Here is a 20,984-nt window from a genome sequence, read left to right as displayed (position 1 = left end):
GGGACTTTAACCCCCCACCGTTTACTCACATGTGTTACTATGTATGGGGAGACTTTGGCAAATCAGTAAAGTGCTTGAAAGCACTATGGCTTATTGTTAAAGACAGCCTAGTCAGCAAGCTGTACATTGACCATTCAGCAATCTCAGCTTGACCAAGGCAGGAGGGGAGGGGGTTCTGGGTACCCCCCCCTCCCCGCCTTGGTCAGAAAGGGCAGCTTGACCCCGTGTCCTTCCTGATAAAAAATGTGTTGAAGTTGCTGATACATGCATTTTAAAAGAGCAGGATGTACCCTCAGGAATGTATATTGGGGTCTCAAGGCTGCTGACTCTGGAAAGACCCACACCTGGTTAATCAATAATCAGAAGGAGTCTCTTGCTTGCCCAGTGGAACTGCTTGCTTGACAAGTGAGCAACCCAGAATACCATGGATCTACTGGCGCAACAAAGATTGTGTTTTGTGTTTTATGTTTTGTATTTTGTCTTGTGTTGTTTGTCTTGTTGCTAGCATTGTTGTGTATTGTGTTACAAAACAAGAAAATACTGCATTAGGCAGAAAAGGATGAGCAAGCATTTTAACTGTATTTACAAAAACCAATGTTGCAGAAGGGCGAAGGTCAAGAAACACCAGTCTATTAACAGGGAAACATCCTTAGGTGGTAAAGGCACATTTAAAAGCAAAATATGCATGAGACACAAGGTGTGTATGTTGGTGGGAATAAAAGAATGGACATAAAAAGTTTTAAAGTACAAAGTGAAATTACCAAGGGAAAAAGGGTATGTAAAAACATTGGTTACTAAAAGAATCAGACTTGCCAATTATTACTTCTTAGTCAACTTCCAGCATGCAAGCCCAGCTGAATGCAGCTGGGTGTTGTATGACATTGGATGTAAGGAAAGAAAGGCCCAGTGAAGATATAGCTGCCCTAATACTATCTCAATGTGAACTGCTGAAGGTTATTGGATTTTCCCTGGTACCCAGGAGGGGTGGCTAAAGAAAAGGCTCCCAATAAATGTATTGAACTGCTTTGGGTGGAACTGGATTAGAAGTTGGAGTGCTGGATGCTACTAACATAGAGGTATTGGCAAACAAATGAAGTTATGTTATAAATGTTTCTTTCATTTTATAGCAGTTAGGGTATGTGACTTTGAATTTCATGTACCCGAAGTTAAATATAGTCAGTTAAAAGTATCTTATACTTTGTATTCTATTGTAACACCTGTTCCCCTTGGAATGGTTTTAACTGCTTTACAAACATTGCTTGTACACCCTGATTTACAGAACCAGCTATATACTGCAAAACAGGAAGGGCGCGGAGTCATGGTTACCGTGCATCATAATGCCAATGAAATTAAATGGGTATTTGCAAGAATTGGCCAGAACCTGTCACACCACTGGTGGGAAGTGTTATTGGGATGGTCCCCCACTGGCACAGGCATCCTGAATTTAGCCCTACACCCCATCATAGTAATTTTGGGCTACCAAATAGTAGTGGTTTTTGTTACCAGCCTAATGACATGCTGGACCTGGCGCAAAATCCGGCAATTGCAAGTCCCCTGACAGATGAGTCAGTGGTTACTGCCACCAGCACTCGTACCCCAGGGAAAGGAACATATCGAACTTGTCGCCCCTCCCTTAAATGGGAAAGGAGGCTAAGGCAATCACTTGTCAATTGCTGTGCTGGTGTGCTAAGAATGGGATGCCAACAAGAAGATAATTTGCTCGGTCTTGGCTGAGAGCCTTGAGCTTTCGTTGGATCTCAACTCAGGTGCATCCAGAAAAGGTGTGACAGCGATCGTGTAAAAGCCCCCTTGTGTGTAAGGTAGCCTTTAAGGAGGGGAAACTGTACAGGGAGACTTTGGCAAACCAGTAAAGTGCTTGAAACTACTATGGCTTATTGTTAAAGACAGCCTAGTCAGTAAATTGGCCATTCAGCAATCTCAGCTTGACCAAGGCAGGAGGGGAGGGGGTTTTGGGTGCCACAGAAAGGGCAGCTTGACCCCGTGTCCTTCCTGATAAAAATCGTGTTGAAGTTGCTGATACACGCATTTTAAAAGAGCAGGATGTACCCTCAGGAATATCAATTGTGGTCTCAAGGCTGCAGACTCTGGAAAGACCCACACCTGGTTAATCAATAATCAGAAGGAGCCTCTTGCTTGCCCAGTGGAACTGCTTGCTTGACAAGTTTTCTTTAAGGGACATGTCATTGTATTACTAATGAATAATTAAGGGGGAAAAGCTTGAGATGGGGGTACTCTTCTGGACTAGTCTCTCCCTCTGGATGCATCTTGTGTTCCCCACTGGCAGACGGGCTGTCACTGTGCCACTCGAGAACCACACTCAGCTTTGGTAATTATCAAGGGTTGGGGTGTTTTACTAATCTTGTTGCAGACGTGTGTAAGTGCTTGAGACTAGTAACATTTAGCTTTAAGTGTTGTCTTGTGTTGTCCTGTTTGTGCCAGCCATCTATCGGTCAGACGGCCGTATCTCCTCTGATTTATTTCCTGACACCTCCTCACACAGAGTAAAGTTACCAAGAGCTTTGGGTTGAAAGAACCCCGGGTAACAGCTAGAGCCACAATCAAGCCCTGTGTGTGTTGTTGTTTTTTGCATAGCAGTAATATGCGCTTGAAGTTTAAGCAGTATAAGCCCCTCTCTCTTTCTGTCACTCTTCATGTCATTCCTTTCTACTCTTCTGCTCTGTCAAATTTGTAATCTAATCCCCCACCAAACACACACACACACACACACACATCCTTCCAGGGCTAATCATGGGGTATTGGTGAGAGGGATTTGCCTGAACATGTTTAATTGTATATATGGTATCCAAGTTTAGAGGTAATCAGACCATTGCAAGTTTGAGTAAAATGTCTCCACTCATTTCATATGAAATACAATTATGGCTCCCAAGAGCCCATAGTTTAGGCAACATCCATATATGGGAGATAATGAATAAATGAATTAAGAAGCTATTTGAGCAGACAGTAGTCCGAAGCACAATATCAAGCACAAGGATTTCATTATGGGTGCAGGTTTGTTTGTTATAACTATAAATCATGTCACTTTATTTTACACAGAAGCAGTGTTCACTGTTATTATCTGATTATAACCCCCACACAAGCTATTTACACCTCATTCTTGGATAATCAGCATAATGATTACCTACCTCCATGTGGTAATAATTAAATGTAAAAGCCGGCAACAAAATAATGAGATTTTATAGGGGGTTTTTAGTTTGGAGGTAATGAGCCTGGAACAAAACATTGAGCCATGAATACAACACAATTTAGATTAATTTCACCAAGGCACAATTTTCTGCAGTTACAAATATTTAATTTTGGCACTCGGAATACAGAAGTGTTTAGAGGCAAAAATATACACTTAAGCCAAAATTTTGGACATTTCAATGCCTCTGTGTAGTTCAATTTAATTCTTAAGATGTTGATGGTTGTGTGGCAGAAGTAGAAGGGGAAAGGAATGTTCACACTAAGACCCTGATCATGCAAAAACTAATATACATGCTTAACTTTACAGCCTTATAAAGGAGCAGATCCTTGCCTGTTGTAAATTGTCATAGCTCCTTTGATATAAATGAAGCTGATACAACTTATGCCACCTGAAGATTAGCCCTATGAGTAGTCCCTTTGAAATCAATGGAACTATACACAAGCTGAGACTGTCAGAGCCACCTGAGGGATTTGGATGCTCAATTCCCATTAAAATTAGGAAAGAGAGCACTTCAACTGAACATCATCATCTTACAAGAGTATGGAATATGGCCCCTTATGCACAAGCATAACTTTACACATGAGTAGTGCCATAGAACTGTGTCTTAAATCCATCCAGAAACTGAAGCTAGTGTAGAATTCCGAGCCTTTTTTGTTAAGCAGTGTTTTAGTAAGCATTTTAAACCCGTACTCTATCACATTCATATTATCCCATTACCCCCAATTACACATTGTCCAATTATAATACCCTAATATATTTCTTCTATTCTTTGTGTTGACACCATGCAGATAAATGTAGACTCTTACCATGTTCCTTCTTAGTCATTTTTTGCCAAGATATATCTAGATGTATATATTTAGCCCTTTCAATGTTTCCTTGGAAATCTATTGCTTCAGGCTGCCTAATAATTTTTGATGCTCTTCTCTAAACTCCCTTCAATTTGTCAATATTTAATCTTCTGGTTTTCATTTCTCAGCAACTCATAGTCTAGTTCAGGTCATGAGAGAAAGGGAGAGATTCTTGTCTCCCTTCTCTGTGGAGATGCTTCTCTGTGTGTAGCCCAAAACTGTATCGGCCTTATTTGCTCCCATATTAAATAGTAAGTTGATGTCTAAAGGGCATTTAAAGTTCTGGCTTCCAAGGAGGTTGTTGTCCATAACTGGAGGGTTTTAAGAACAGGTTGGACAAACACCTCACAGGGATAGTCTAGTTTATTTGGTCCAGCCTCCAGGAGGCTGGAATTTATAGTCTCTCGAGGTCCCTTTCAGCCCTACATTTCTATAATTCCATGGTTCTATGTTTCTATGCAAGTAATCCCATTGGCTTTCATGAAGCTACTCATCTGTCTATAGGTATGAATGTGTATAGGTGTTGGTGGGATGAAGGCCTAAGCTCTCTATTAAGATACATATCGTTGCCCTTACATGGGGACAGAGTAATCTAATTTGCCTTTTTTTCTCTTACTGCTATGATCATTCTACAAACACTTTGTTAGAAGAGTGCTATTTTCTCAGCTGAAGCAGAACTATATACTCTCTTGCTTTTGCAAATGGATAGGAATATGTTTTACGACTGTAATATTTTAAACCTTTTATTAGTAATCATTATTTTGTAATTAGCAAGGTTGATATTGTGACGTTGTGCAGTCTATATGGTTTTATAAAAACTTGATAAGATAATAAGTCAATATAATGTAACTGAGATGGTTTTAGAGAAAATACGGTAATAAGTGAATGTAAGTAACTGGGATATGCCTCATGCAAAAGGTCTCTTGTAAGGTATCATTACAAAGCTTATAATCTACTGAGTGTGATCATCTGATTTGTATAAATGTACCACTCTTGTATCTAGAACTAGAAATATAAAATGTAACTCTGAGGGCCTATTGTAATTGTGTAAAGTGTGGACCATTAATGATGGTTTGGAATCTTGATGACTCCCATTGTCTGCAGATGGCTGTATTTACCTGTGAGTCTTCCTGTATATGTGTGTGCTGGCAAGTGAGTAATGAAGTCTTGCAGTGACATGTGATCATGTCACCTGAACTGGAATCCATCTTTAACCTGGTGCTTTTCCAGTGAGGGGGGGTGGAAACCCAGAGAGACAAAGAGTTCCCGCCTTATGCAAAAGATATATAAAGGGGTGGAAGAGAACAGAGAAGGAGAGAAGCCATCATGAAGAATCCCCTAGCTACCACCTGAGCTGCAACAAGAGCTGTACCAGGGGAAAGAATTGTGCCCAGGCCTGGAAGGTGTCCAGTCTGAGAAAAACTTACTGAAACATCTCTGAGGGTGAGGAAATTATCTGTATTTAGTTTGATTAGACATAGATTTGCGCATTTTATTTTATTTTGCTTGGTGACTTACTTTGTTCTGTCTGTTACTACTTTGAACCACTTAAATCCTACTGTCTGTATTTAATAAAATCACTTTCTATTTAGTAATTCACCCAGAGTATGTATTAATACCTGGGGGAGCAAACAACTGTGCATATCTCTCTATCAGTGTTATAGAGGGCGAACAAATTATGAGTTTGCCCTGCATAAAGCTTATGCAAGGCAAAACGGATTTATTTGGGTTTAGACCCCATTGGGAGTTGGGCATCTGAGTGCTAAAGACAAGCGCACTACTGCGAGCTGTTTTCAGGTAAACTTGCAGCTTTGGGACAAGTGATTCAGACCCTGGGTCTGTGTCTGGAGCCAGACAGGAGTGTCTGGCTCAGCAAGACAGGGTGCTGGAGTCCTGAGCTGGCAGGGAAAACAGACGCAGGGGTAGTCTTTGCACATCGGGTGGCAGCTCCCAAGGGGGTTTCTGTGATCCAACCCGTCACAGTGGCGTAGTCGAGCAGGATCTGTGCACAGCTGATTGCTTTGAGATACTGGTAGTGATTTTAAAGTGAGTTTTAAGTGTGGTGGCTGGAGAACAGACAAAGTGGTTACTGGTTTGTTATTTTCTGTTTGCTTATTTCGGGAAAGGGAAGTAGGGACAGAAAAGGAAGCAAAATAAGTAAGAATGAAGATCAAAAGAAGTTAAAACTACACAAGTTGCAAATTGCCCAGAAAGACTGAACAATGGGCGCTGGGAATGTCTCTGTTAACTAAGAAGCCCCTGAGCTGAGTGCATCTCAGTTTCAGTGAACTGCAGATGGGTGTGGCCCAACCTCTGTCTGTGCTGAAGCTGACTGGGGTGTCTAATTTAGCAAGACAGGAGTGGAGGGGTGCCTGTTCTGGCAGGAGGGTGTTCTCTGTGGTATCCCAGCTCATCAAGTGATGGTCTCAAGGGAAGACAAATGGAAATTGATGTACAATTTGCCTGGGGAAAGCCTGACCTGGAAAAAGAAAAGGCTGCCCACCAGCCTGGACTTAAGAGACAAAGCAATTAAGACCCAGAAGCATGACCTGGCTGTAATGGAGTGGAAGAGGTGCACAGAGACATGTATCCTGGAGCTGGAAGTTGGGGTCCTGGTGACTGCTGCGGTGGGAACAAACCCCAAGGACTCTAGCTGGAAGCAAACCCAACCTGAGTGAAAGGGGGGGGATTTTGCTGGCCAGCGAAAGGTCCCTCATAGCTGGAAGCTGTGAGCCTACAGCTGGGTCAGGGTCTCTTTCCCTTTTGGGGGACACAGGAGTGTCTGCCCCATAGGGGAGCCCAAAAACGAATTTTAGGTATACTGCCTCCGCCATGGTCAGTGTCCAAGTCTCTGGCAGTAAGTTCAGGAGGAGGGTGTGACGTTGTGCAGTCTATATGGTTTTATAAAAACTTGATAAGATAATAAGTCAATATAATGTAACTGAGATGGTTTTAGAGAAAATACGGTAATAAGTGAATGTAAGTAACTGGGATATGCCTCATGCAAAAGGTCTCTTGTAAGGTATCATTACAAAGCTTATAATCTACTGAGTGTGATCATCTGATTTGTATAAATGTACCACTCTTGTATCTAGAACTAGAAATATAAAATGTAACTCTGAGGGCCTATTGTAATTGTGTAAAGTGTGGACCATTAATGATGGTTTGGAATCTTGATGACTCCCATTGTCTGCAGATGGCTGTATTTACCTGTGAGTCTTCCTGTATATGTGTGTGCTGGCAAGTGAGTAATGAAGTCTTGCAGTGACATGTGATCATGTCACCTGAACTGGAATCCATCTTTAACCTGGTGCTTTTCCAGTGAGGGGGGGTGGAAACCCAGAGAGACAAAGAGTTCCCGCCTTATGCAAAAGATATATAAAGGGGTGGAAGAGAACAGAGAAGGAGAGAAGCCATCATGAAGAATCCCCTAGCTACCACCTGAGCTGCAACAAGAGCTGTACCAGGGGAAAGAATTGTGCCCAGGCCTGGAAGGTGTCCAGTCTGAGAAAAACTTACTGAAACATCTCTGAGGGTGAGGAAATTATCTGTATTTAGTTTGATTAGACATAGATTTGCGCATTTTATTTTATTTTGCTTGGTGACTTACTTTGTTCTGTCTGTTACTACTTTGAACCACTTAAATCCTACTGTCTGTATTTAATAAAATCACTTTTTATTTAGTAATTTACTCAGAGTATGTGTTAATACCTGGGGGAGCAAACAACTGTGCATATCTCTCTATCAGTGTTATAGAGGGCGAACAATTTATGAGTTTGCCCTGCATAAGCTTTATACAGGGCAAAACGGATTTATTTGGGTTTAGACCCCATTGGGAGTTGGGCATCTGAGTGCTAAAGACAAGCGCACTACTGCGAGCTGTTTTCAGGTAGACTTGCAGCTTTGGGACAAGTGATTCAGACCCTGGGTCTGTGCCTGGAGCCAGACAGGAGTGTCTGGCTCAGCAAGACAGGGTGCTGGAGTCCTGAGCTGGCAGGGAAAACAGACGCAGGGGTAGTCTTTGCACATCTGGTGGCAGCTCCCAAGGGGGTTTCTGTGATCCAACCCGTCACAGATATGTGTACTCTCAAACCATTGTGTGTCTGTGTGTAAAGATGAATATAAGAAAGGGCAGCCATACATGTGTTCAGAATAGCTGGAAGAAAGAGATAGGTAGAAGACAGAGCATTAACACTGATTATTTATTAACTCTGGTTCATGATAATATACTGCTAAAAGTGAAAGTGTTTTCTTCTGGAAAAAGGGTTGAGCTGCACTAGCATTTCAATAGATTAAAATAAAAATGAGGTATTTTTTATGAATATCTGTTGACAGCTATGCATCCCATCTTTTAAATGGAGCTCTGCCAGCTAAATATAGTTGTGATTTTTACATTTTTATAAATCCTGTGAGCTCCCCAAGGGGACATTGTCTCTTTTCAATGATTTATATAGTCTGAATTATAAAGGATGATAAGCATTTGCAGCTCAATAGTGTAGTTAATGCTCAGCCCCCAGGGTAACAGAGCAGTGAAGCATTTACTACTCAGTGGTAGTTCTGCAACAATCAGCAGCACTGTGTCTCTTTCATAGTAAATTTACATCAGTGCACTTTGTCCTCAGGGACTTGAACATTCACTCAATGTAGCCTAGGGAAAACAGCTATTATGGGCAGTTTCCAGCCATTTTTTGGTGGCACAATGAAAAAAAAAAAAGCTATTGTAACAGAATCATAAATCACAGATAGTGCAACATCAAAATAGCCCTGCTTCTCGTCATAGAATATCAGGGTTGGAAGGGACTTCAGGAGATCATCTAGTCCAACCCCCTGCACAACCCTGGGGACTCCCTGCACAGCATTACACACAGAATGCGGTGGTGTCAAAGATACCGCAGCTGCCCAAATCTTCTGTTCCTCTGCTTATAGAGGGACTATGTAAAGTCCACAAAGGGCTATTTCAGCCAAATGGAACTTCTTCATTTAAAGCAGCTTCATGTTGCAGGATGACTAGCAATAAAAGTGATGACTCTCAGGTACATTTCTTCTTATATGCCACAGAAGATGAGGTAGATGACATTGTGCTGATATCAGAACAGAAGAATGTGTATGAAAGATTTATGAAACTGTTTATCAAATAGTTCATCCCCAACAGAAGATGTTGAGGGCAGGTAAATGAGAACAGGAGGTTGCAGTGCATATGAAAGATGTGATAGCTCACCTCTGTCTACTTGGAAAACATTCCAAGTAACTTTATGCCATGATTATTATTAAAAGGGACATTGTATGACATTATGAAGCTTCTCAAGGAAGGCAGAGGTCATATGCAATGAAAAACACCAGAGGAAGAGGAGGTGTACACAACAGAGATGTTACAGAGCTGCTGACGTACGGTTATGACAGAATGAAATACTATCTCTTTGCGACCACATCCAACTGAAGAGTAGCTTGCTGACAATTATAATCATAACTCCATCCTGGATTCAGCAGCAAAGATAAGAAGATTGGTAATTCTCAAAATGCATGGAACTTATGGAAATGAAAACAAATTGAGCTTGTTAGGTGGGCAAAAATTGGAGGCTCCCAGCAAAGTGTTTGTTCCCACAATTGGCTTAAAATGTTGAGCTCACTGGAAATCTTGCAGATTCCTCATCCTGAAGAAGAATGAGCTTCTTTTCCACAGACTCAGCCCTCGTGTGGGCTTAAATCTGAGGCACTCAGATATTATGGTGTTGAGGGCCATATGAGTACCTAGATAAATAGTGACTGGAATGAGTGCTGTAGAGATGACATTGACAGTACGAAAGAGAGTGGCTTATCTGCTCACTATGGATGAAAAGGTCAGATCTGTGACCTGGACCCACAGAGGAACTTTGAGCTTGAGACGATGGAAAGAAAAGAGAGGGAAAGAGAGCCATGACTAAAATAAAAAAGGAAAGGGTCAAGCCTAGAATCAAAGAGAAGTCAGAGGGGGAAGGGCAGTAGACTAATAGGAAGTCAGAATATAATCTCAGCAGGCTGTGAGATTCAGGTAGCTGACCCATTCCTTCACTTAAAGGAGCTGTTGTAGAGGGAAGGTACAGAGTTAATATTGTAAGTCTCACTGAAATAGTACTGACTATCTACAATATGCTAACTCTAATAAAGCATTTACCTTGGTTACTACGAGGGCCTCTCTGTGCTCCTTGCTCTTCTTTGCACCACAACACAACTAAGGCAATATAGTTGCACCAAGGCATAATATGAACTTGCATGGATGCAACTGAAGGCCTAATGTGATACAGAGAACCTTTATTTATGGTGGTAGGGTGTGTGATATGCTGAATATACAAGGCTGGCATTTAGGAAAAAAGTCCTTTTACTTTCTAAACTTGGTGCAAGTGGCAGAGAAACCGCTGATTCAATCAGCATGGAACTGCACAATGCCAGTTGTACAGAGTCACTTTTCAGAGAGGAATTGCACATGAAAACAATTCGGGAGAAAGTGCAGTAAAATATGTTGCAGGGAATAATCCTAAATTGGCAGAGATTGAACTAGACAGTTTAATACATCTTTTCCATCCCTAATTTCTGTGGCTGATTCTTTAAGTTGCAGGTCCTGTAATTTAGTGTGCCATATAGCTTTTCAGTTATACAACATCTTCTAATTTAAAACTTGAACTGTGTATAACAAAGTCCAAGTTGCTTGAGAAAGAAGGGAACCTTAATCATAAAAACAGGACTCCAATATGACACTGCCACCTAAAACCCTAGATTTGATTTCATTTTTTTTTTCCTGTGGAATGAAATATACAGATAACAAATATCAGTAGTGCCCAGCTCCCCCTGGGGCCTTTATTAAATCCTCATATTGAGAAAGTGCAGAGCAGTAAAAGTGGCAGAGAAATATGGTTAGGAGGTGAGATAAACAGAAAGGGAATGAAAAAGATTTGGCTTGGGGACTTGCCTCATTTTGTAACTATAGCAGTTGAAAGTGGAGTTTGTCATAATATAGATCAGATAATACATTATATTTGTAACAGTAGCCACTGAATTCACTGAATTCAGTGAATTCAGTGGCTATTGACCTTGGCCTGTCATGTGACAAAACTATAACTTTGACTTGGGGCAGAAAATCAAGATCAGTTTCTAACCAGCACCCTTTATCACATGAAGAGAGCTAACTTTTTGGCAAAAATGTGAAGCCCACAGTCTGGGAGGGAACATGATAGAAAACAGGAGACGCTGATTGCAGTGCTTCTGAATTTTCCTGAAAAGAAATTATATTGAAGAGAAATTTGAGAGAGTTCTCTCCACAATACTACATGCAAATAGGCTCAGAGGCATTGCAGTTCTACGATATATTCCAGTGGGACCATGAAGAAGATTGTAAAGCTGCTAGGAAAAGCCATTAAAATCTTTAAAGAATACTTTGATATATGCAATACTGTTGCTTGGGAAAGTCACATGTTCTTTACAGCTGTCAGGCGAGACCAATGACTGTTATACAGAATTGCCTAATAAAACCAAGTGCTATGACACTGAATAATTAATAGATGGACTAATTAGAGATGGGATTATTTGTGATATAAGTAATAACTGGTTCAAAGCAAAGTTACTCAGAGAAATGGATGTGACATTGCTAAGAGAAGGGGATATTGCAGGTGTAGTGCTTTCCAAATGAAGGTGCTAGCAATCAGTGAAAGACCTGAAATACATCTAATTTAAAAAGCTTCCCAAAGTCTGAGTACAAGGATACATAAGAATGGCCATACTGGGTCAGACCAAAGGCCCATTTAGCCCACTATCCTGTCTTCCAACAGTGGCCAATGCCAGGTGCCCCAGAGGGAATGAACAGAACAGATAATCATCAAGTGATCCATCCCCTTGTTATGCTTATAAGAAGGGAAAAAGCAAAACGCCATGTTTATTGGAGATAAAACAATTAGCATATGCATTCAGTCAGACACACACACACACACACACACTGTCCCGCCAGTCGATGTCATAGTTACCAGTCCAGAGTCTGGAGCAACCTAGTGGTCAGCTAGGTTTATTGCAGGTAGGGAGGAGCTAGGTTCTGTCGGTCGCGATATGATGCTCTGGGGAAGTCTTGGCAGGAAGAACCCAAAATTTCATGGCAAAGCACCCTGTTTATATAGTGCTCTTCCTTCATTGGGACCAATGAGTTTTGCACCGTCATGCTGTAATCAATCGCCGTTTGATGAGTGCTTGTTTTCTTAAATTGTTCTTTTTATTCTTTATTTTCTTTATTAGTCTCTCAGGGTTTTGATCACAGCTATTTTGTTCCGATTGATAGGTGCCTGCCTCATTTTTAGAGTCATCAATCTGCCTCCTTTGACATCTTAATAGGGATGTGTTGCAATCTCCTGGCGCCTTTACGTCTGTCCTTGGTTCCTATCTGGTCCGGTGATGGCCTTCACACTTTTCTTCTAACACACACATTCCTCATTCACACATAAAACAGGATTGATTTACACAGAACATTTGAACAGGAACATCAAATTGCAATGCAGGAAAAAAACAATCATTGCATTCTTTTACTTATTTCAAAATGCTAATTTTAAACTTACAACAAAGCGGTGACCCTAAAGATCTATTACTGCTTTTAAATCAGCTTCAGACACAAGATTCTGGCTAATGCATCTTTACCAATGGCACACTAGGCCATTCCTTTCTGCTTTCAGAAAGGGTGGCTGGCAGAATATGGTCAAATCATATCATACATCAATATATTTAATACATGCTACATTATTTTTCTTTATTCTTCATTCTAAATGATACACAATACATAAAACATAAAATCATAGTACTACACCCTGTCGCCCATTCCCAGCTCCTGGCAAACAAAAGGAACAAAAAGGGAAGGGCAGATTTGTTAGCAATAATTGTGAACGCAATTATCATTTCTAGTTGTGAGCTACACAGTATGAGGAGTGATTACTAGTAATTAATAAGTTTCTACTTCAAGTCACTTTATCCATTGGAATATTTTGTTGCTTGAATAATCAGATAACTAATTTTTTTTCAATTTTAGGAGGAAAATTGTGTCACTATCAATCACTCACTTTGATTAGTACCTTACTCTGTGTGTAAAGGTGTGTAAAAGCGGCAATATTGGCCCCCTAAATGGTAAGGCACTGGTAAATGGTAAGTGACTGGAAACATCACCATATTTCAGTAATGTTTACCTTGTCTATACAAGCTTTCTAATGCTTTGCCCAGTAATATAACTCATCCAGAGTTGGGATATTTAAATGCTTATATTTAATTGTACCACTGGCTCGATTCTGCAAGGTACTGATCCTACTGACCGCAATCTAGCAAAGTACTTAAGAAAATGCTTAGCTTTAAGCATGGGTCTATAATGGAACTGTTCACCTTCTTAAAGTTAAGCATCTTGCATAATTGCTTTGCTGGATCAGAGCCAGAGCGCTCAGAGCTTTGCAGAATTGAACCCCATAATTCTGAACTATAACACTAGAGATTACACTAAATCAGAATTCCAGATGTGAATTTACCCAAAGTTTTGGGAAGTTCATATTCAGCTCTCAATGAGTTGGGATCATCTTCAGTAAAAATGGATTAGAAATTATTGAGTAATAATCAACAAAGAAAACTAGGTACTTAACTGAATCTTATTTACCATGTAGTGTGAAATCTTGGTTTAGACAGGCCTTTGGATATCCTGTTGAGGTTTATCAGAAGTCTCATTTTGTTTTGTCTCACAAAACTAAGTGATTGGGCAACAAAATGGCAAATGAAATTTAATGTGGATAAATGTAAAGTAATGCACATTGGAAAAAATAACCCCAACTATACATACAATATAATGGGGGCTAATTTAGCTACAACAAATCAGGAAAAAGATCTTGGAGTCATCATGGATAGTTCTCTGAAGATGTCCACGCAGTGTGCAGAGGCGGTCAAAAAAGCAAACAGGATGTTAGGAATCATTAAAAGGGGGATAGAGAATAAGACTGAGAATATATTATTGCCCTTATATAAATCGATGGTACGCCCATATCTTGAATACTGCGTACAGATGTGGTCTCCTCATCTCAAAAAAGATATACTGGCACTAGAAAAGCTTCAGAAAAGGGCAACTAAAATGATTAGGAGTTTGGAACGGGTCCCATATGAGGAGAGATTAAAGAGGCTAGGACTCTTCAGCTTGGAAAAGAGGAGACTAAGGGGGGGATATGATAGAGGTATATAAAATCATGAGTGATGTGGAGAAAGTGGATAAGGAAAAGTTATTTACTTATTCCCATAATACAAGAACTAGGGGTCACCAAATGAAATTAATAGGCAGCAGGTTTAAAACAAATAAAAGGAAGTTCTTCTTCATGCAGCGCACAGTCAACTTGTGGAACTCCTTACCCGAGGAGGTTGTCAAGGCTAAGCGTTTAAAAGAGAACTGGATAAATTCATGGTGGTTAAGTCAATTAATGGCTATTAGCCAGGATGGGTGTCCCTAGCCTGTTTGTCAGAGGATGGAGATGGATGGCAGGAGAGAGATCACTTGATCATTACCTGTTAGGTTCACTCCCTCTGGGGCACCTGGCATTGGCCACTGTCGGTAGACAGGATACTGGGCTAGATGGACCTTTGGTCTGACCCGGTATGTTCTTATGTAAGCAAGGTGTTAACATCATATTCTTTTCTACTACTGATATAAAAGTTTGTTGGTAATAATCTTATTGATAAATTAAGATACTACAAACAGGGGTAGAGGAGTTCTATTTAAATTAGTTATGGACCTTTTTACAGAATCAGGTTTTTTACTGTGATTAACTTTATTTTCAAAACTACTGCACTTGTAAATACACAGATAGGGCTAAATTCTGCTCATTCTATTCACCCAAGAAATCCTATTGTGGACAATGGGACTCTTTTTTATTTCATGAGAACAGGGATTTGGAATTAGCCCATAGTATGTATTGCTGCAGTCAGCAGTACATATCAGAAGTTGAAGCCATAATTCTTTATGGAATCCAAGCTAAATGGTGAAGTAGCAATTAGATAATACATCAAGAAGGGCTATATTTTTAAAAGACTGATTCCATATTGACTTTCAGGTAAAATATTGATCCACTTAAAATGTAATGCAATGCTTATATTGTGCTGTATCACAGACTTTATTCAAAGTAATTTAATATTGATCAGCAGGCTAAATGCTACACAAATACAGTTTTTCAGTTATGTGATTTTTATGAGAAAACATTGCATCCATAGTGAAACAAATTAGACTGTCAAGCAAAAGAACAAGTTTTGCAGTTTTACTTGTTTTTCTTTGCCCCTCATTGCTGATTTACAGTTTATTTAGTTTAACATGAAATGCTGGAAATCGCTTTAGAAATATTTGGATATATCAGTGTCAGCTATGAACACTTCACATTTGTTGTAATATATTTTTTAAGATGCCTGTATTATTATGTACAAAGCAGTCAAACGAATTTGGAAATGGAGCAGTGCCATCAAATGTTCCATTGAATTCAATGAGAATTGAATTATGATTATGTATTATTTGTATTACCCTAGCATGTAGGAGCCCCAGTGATGGACCAAGATACGACTGTGCTAACTGTACAAACACAGAACAATGAGCTGGTCTCTTCCCCAAAGAGTTTATTTAATTCAATCAGGCCCATCTCCAAAAATGTAATTCTACCATCATTGAATTCAGAGGAAGATTGATCATTGGCTTGAACAGGAGCAGGATCACACCCTTAAATATATGAGGACAGAGTCCCTTTATTTGTCACTAGGTGCAATGTAGGATGGTTTACGAAAATGAGCTGATGTACAGCGTGACCTCAAGTGTTGATGTAGTTCCATCAATTCTCTGAGAAATACAGTGCTGGATTCTGGTATTTTTATGCCATTTTTATTTTTAAAGTCCACTGAAGTCTTTGAATCTTATCAAGTCTTTTGACCAACATGAGTTTAAATTTTGAGTTGCTTGGGAAAGTTGTAACCATGAATGTTTTACAAAGTTCTAGTTTCTTTATAAAGGTTTGGGCATCTTGCCTATAGTCCCTTCCCGCCCACCCCTTCAAAATCTTGGATCTACCTCTTCTTTTCCTCTGAAAGTAAAATTAAAAATAGTTCTAACTTCAGCTCAGAAACAGAGGCTCTAAATGATCATGTAATTGAAGATTTAGAAATAACGTATTCTGACACCAAGATAAATTATATGCTGCCACTTACATATTCAATATAGATGGAGGCAACAACTGTGATCATTTGAAATGGAGTGTCCTACTTCAGAGTGGTAAGGGATGATGGCATACTCAGAATTCGTTAAGGTTATAGAAAACTGCAACTTAGACAAAACTTAATTGGAAACCAAGTAGCATAATCACTTTTTAAAAGTGAAACTGTTAATGGAATAAAATCCTTTTACATACAACAAGGGAGGGGAACAGTAAATTGTACTTAATTCTGACAAATAACCAGAGCCTTGGATAAGCTAAGTGAATCAAACCTCTTATATGAGGAATATAAAATATGCTAATGAACAAGTCCAAGGGCAGAGCCATTACATTAAGACTGAATAGCAGGAGTATGAAAACAGCTATGTTTTTTCCCTTAGGATGACAACATTACATCTGTAAACAGAGCACAGGAAGACGTGCTTAGGAGGTGCATACTTCAGATGAACCTAATTAGCTATGTTCTATTTAGTTTTGCGCACACCCTAGTGAACAGTGTTTTTTGGGATGAATGAACCAACCAATTTTTGAGTCCCATTCAGAGTTTGTTTTAGGTGGTTAAGTTTGGTTTGGGTACAGCGGTTCAAACACAGTGGAGGCACATTTTCTCCACTATAATTTTAGTAGATACTAAAAAATGTTAACAACTCATACAAATAAATCACATCTCTTCCGTAAGGAATCCAAATGTCCCCTTTAAAATAAAACACTGAATATGAAAAGAGAGAAACCATAGTAGATTCACTGATGAGATGTTCAGAAACCACAGCACCCAGAATCTGTCTGTCTACCTGGCAACCAGTATTTAAATTTAAGCAATTTATTTATTGTGCAACTCTAAATCATAGACTTTTATTCATAATGTTGTGTCTAGTGTTACTGAAAATCCATAGATCCAGTGACTGCCTGTTAGCGACTTCTACTAGAATTAGCCAACTTCCCCAGAGGAAGAAATAGAGAAGTGGCACTTCTCTGATTTCCATATTTGCCATTATATTGTGCTCACAATATTTCTAGTGATGGCCATTCTGCTGCAATAGAAAATATTTTGACTTGTTTGAACATTTAATATGGCCTCAGCCACTTTTTATGATTAAATAACTAGAAACAAACTGATACATGTTCTTTGTAACCTGATGGAGGCTATTGCTTTTTTCAGTCAAACTTGTTTTCATGAAACAAAAACAAAAAAGTTGTCAGCAGACCTGTCAAAATATTTGTATGCTTTTTTAGTGGTTTCCCAAAATAGCTATTTGAAACAGATTGTTAAAATATAAGAAAATAAAATTGGAACCAGTCTGTATTCAACCTGAATTCTGTATTTTGTTTTTTTCTGTCCTGGGTAAGTGGAGTCTCCCACTTTCACTCTCCACCTCTTCTGCCTTTTAAGAATAAAAACTTCCCATTCCCATCCAATGAAAAATGGGAAAGTTGCCTCCTAGGTACTTTCTCTCAACTTCCCAAGATTCACAGATTTACCCAGGAGTAAAATTTCTCCAAGGATTTAGGAGTCCTTGTAAATGAATTAGCATCTGGGAGTTGCAATGCAGCTAACTCCTGAGTAAATTATTGACCAAAAGCACAAGTTTAGAAACACACTAGGCCAGGGGTCGGCCACGCGGCTCGCCAGGGTAAGCACCCTAGTGGGCCAGGCCAGTTTATTTACCTGCTGACGCGGCAGGTTCGGCCGATCGCGGCCCCCGCTGGCCGCGGTTCGCCGTCCCGGGCCAATGGGGGCGGTGTGAAGCTATGGCCAGCACATCCCTCGCCCGCGCCACTTCCCACCACCCCCATTGGCCCAGGAAAGCGAACCGCGGCCAGTGGGGGCCGCGATCGGCCAAACCCGCCGCGTCAGCAGGTAAATAAACTGGCCCGGCCCACTAAGGTGCTTACCCTGGCGAGCTGCGTGCCAAACGTTGCCGACCCCTGCACTAGGCCATGAATAACTTGGGTGGCTCTGAGAAAACAAGGGAAGACCTCGTGATGCCAAACTGAGATAGTCTGTGTGTGTGGGGAAGACAGCTTCCAGTGTGTGCCTGACTGTCATAACTATAAAGGGAAGGGTAACAGCTGTCCTGTGTACAGTACTATAAAATCCCTCCTGGCCAGAGACTCCAAAATCCTTTTCCCTGTAAAGGGTTAAGAAGCTCAGGTAACCTGGCTGGCATCTGACCCAAAGGACCAATAAGGGGACAAGATACTTTCAAAACTTTGCGGGGGGGGTAAACGCTTTTGTTTGTGCTCTTTGTTTGGGAGTTCATTCGCTCTTCGGACTGAGAGGGACCAGACATCAATCCAGGTTCTCCCCATCTTTCTAAACAAGTCTCTCCTATTTCAAACTTGTAAGTAAATAGGCAGGCAAGGTGTGTTAGTTTTCCTTTGTTTTCTCAACTTGTAAATGTACCTTTTACTAGAGTGTTTATCTTTGTTTGCTATACTTTGAACCTGAGGCTAGAGAGAGGTCCTCTGAGCTCTTTAAGTTTGATTACCCTGTAAAAGTTATTTTCCATACTGATTTTACAGAGATGATTTTTACCTTTTTTCTTTAATTAAAAGCCTTCTTTTTAAGAACCTGATTGATTTTTCCTTGTTTTTAGATCCAAGGGGGTTGGATCTGTATTCACCAGGAGTTGGTGAAAGGAAGGAGGGGGGATGGGTTTGGATCTTGATCCACCAGGAGTTGGTGGGAGGAAGAAGGAGGGATGGTTAATTTCTCCTTGTTTTAAGATCCCAGGGGGGTTGGAACTGTATTCACCGGGAGTTGGTGGGAGGAAGGAGGGGAATGGTTAATTTCACCTTGTTTTAAGATCCAAGGGGTTTGGATCTATATTCACCAGGGAATTGGTGAAGGTTTTTCAAGGCTTCCCAGGGAAGGGAATTAGTTTTTGGGAATGGTGGCAGCGGACCAGAACTAAGCTGGTAGTTAAGCTTAGAAGTTTTCATGCAGGCCCCCACATTTGTACCCTAAAGTTCAGAGTGGGGAAACAGCCTTGACATGGTGGCAGAGCGGTGGGATTCATTTTAAACCCAAAAGCCAGTAAGATTTTTTTTTCCTTCTAGCTGCTTGGAAAGCAGAGCTGAAGGGAGATGCATATATTATCTCTCCTGGCCTGAAGGCAGAGGTGTTAAGTTTTTTTAACAAGGGCCTTTGTTAAGAGAAGGGTTCAATTATTGAGCAAACTGGTAAAAGGAATTTACAAGCTGAATTGTTTTTTTTTTCTTTTTACATCCTTGGGAGTAGCTAGTTAGAAAGTCTCTGTTAACTCGGCAGCAGCCAGAGCTGAGTACATCCCAGTTTCAGTCAACTGCAGAGGGGTGTGACTCAGCACAAGAAAACAGGAAAATGACTACAAAAGAAGAGAAAGCCAAAGAGGGGGCCCACAAGAGAGAGATGGAGCTAAAAGAAAGAGAAGAGAAAGCCAAAGAGGAGGCCCACAAGAGAACTATGGAGCTGGAAAAAGCCAAAGAGGAGGCCCACAAGAGAACTATGGAGCTGGAAAAAGCCAAAGAGGAGGCGAGAGAAAAAGAAAGGAAGCATGAACTGGAAGTAGCAAGGGCTAGGCCAGATGCACCAGCCCATCCTAGCAACTCCTCTCCAGGTACCACTTCCCATCCCAGAAAATTCCGCACCTACAAGGCAGGCGATGATACTGAGGCCTTCTTAGAAAATTTTGAAAGGGCCTGCCTTGGATACAGCATCACTCCAGACCAGTACATGGTAGAGCTGAGGCCGCAGCTCAGTGGACCCTTAGCAGAGGTGGCGGCTGAAATGCCTAAGGAACACATGAACAGTTATGAACTTTTTAAAAACAAGGCCAGAATCAGAATGGGGCTAACACCTGAGCATGCTTGTCGGCGGTTCAGAGCCCTAAGGTGGAAACCCGATGTGTCATTTACTCGACATGCCTACCACATTGGGAAAAATTGGGATGCCTGGGTATCAGGAGCAAATGTTAAATCTACGGAAGAGTTGCCCTTCCTAATGCAAATGGAGCAGTTTTTAGAGGGTGTTCCTGAGGAAATAGAAAGGTACATCCTAGATGGGAAGCCCAAAACTGTAACCGAGGCGGGGGAGATTGGAGCCAAATGGGTGGAGGTGACAGAAAAGAAAAAAGCTAGTAGCAGTTGGAGCGAATATCAGAAGGGGCAAGCCGAAACAAAACCTTACCACCGGGGACAACCCAAGGCCCCACCCACATCCCAAGGGAAACCCCAGGCACCTTCTCACCCCACCACACCAGTCTCCACCAACCAACATTGCCCCGGTGATACCTTAGTAGGGCGATGTTTTAAATGTAATGAACTGGGACATATAAAGGCTCACTGCCCCAAGAACCCCAACCGCTTACAGTTCATTACACCACAATCACATCAAAGATCCCCAGACCCAGATGCCTCTCTCATACCCTTGGAGCGAAGGGAAACCTTGAGAGTGGGCGGAAAGAAGGTTATCACTTGGAGGGACACTGGGGCACAAGTGTCAACTATCCACCAATCCCTAGTGGACCCCAAACTCATCAACCCGGAGGCTCCAGTGACAATTCAACCCTTCGTGTCACAGTCTGTAACCTTGCCTACAGCCAAGTTGCATGTCCAATACAAAGGCTGGTCAGGAATGTGGACTTTTGCAGCCTATGACAATTATCCCATCCCCATGCTGCTGGGGGAAGACTTGGCCAACCATGTGAAGCTAGC

The 20,984-nt window shown here is 41.0% G+C and overlaps 1 long non-coding RNA gene across 9 annotated transcripts in view; it reads left to right on the top strand.

The window, feature by feature from the left end:
• Positions 1 to 1,965: 1,965 nt before the first annotated feature.
• The window catches only part of LOC101948981 (uncharacterized), a 79,667-nt gene continuing 60,648 nt past the window's right edge, over positions 1,966 to 20,984 (top strand). For 3 of the 9 annotated variants that reach the window (XR_010590632.1, XR_010590634.1, XR_010590633.1), the window contains exons 1-2: positions 1,966 to 2,347; positions 13,109 to 13,203. This is a non-coding gene — a long non-coding RNA (uncharacterized LOC101948981). Of the gene's footprint in view, positions 2,348 to 13,108; positions 13,222 to 20,984 lie in introns of all 9 variants that reach the window. The other 6 variants (XR_010590631.1, XR_256516.4, XR_006175242.2 and 3 more) reach the window with 5 other exon arrangements.

This window comes from Chrysemys picta, chromosome 9 (genome assembly GCF_011386835.1).
Source record: "Chrysemys picta bellii isolate R12L10 chromosome 9, ASM1138683v2, whole genome shotgun sequence".
Classification (NCBI taxonomy): Eukaryota; Metazoa; Chordata; order Testudines; family Emydidae; genus Chrysemys; species Chrysemys picta.
The sequence above is the reverse complement of the archived record's forward strand: the minus strand, read 5'-3'. Positions and strand labels throughout refer to the sequence as shown.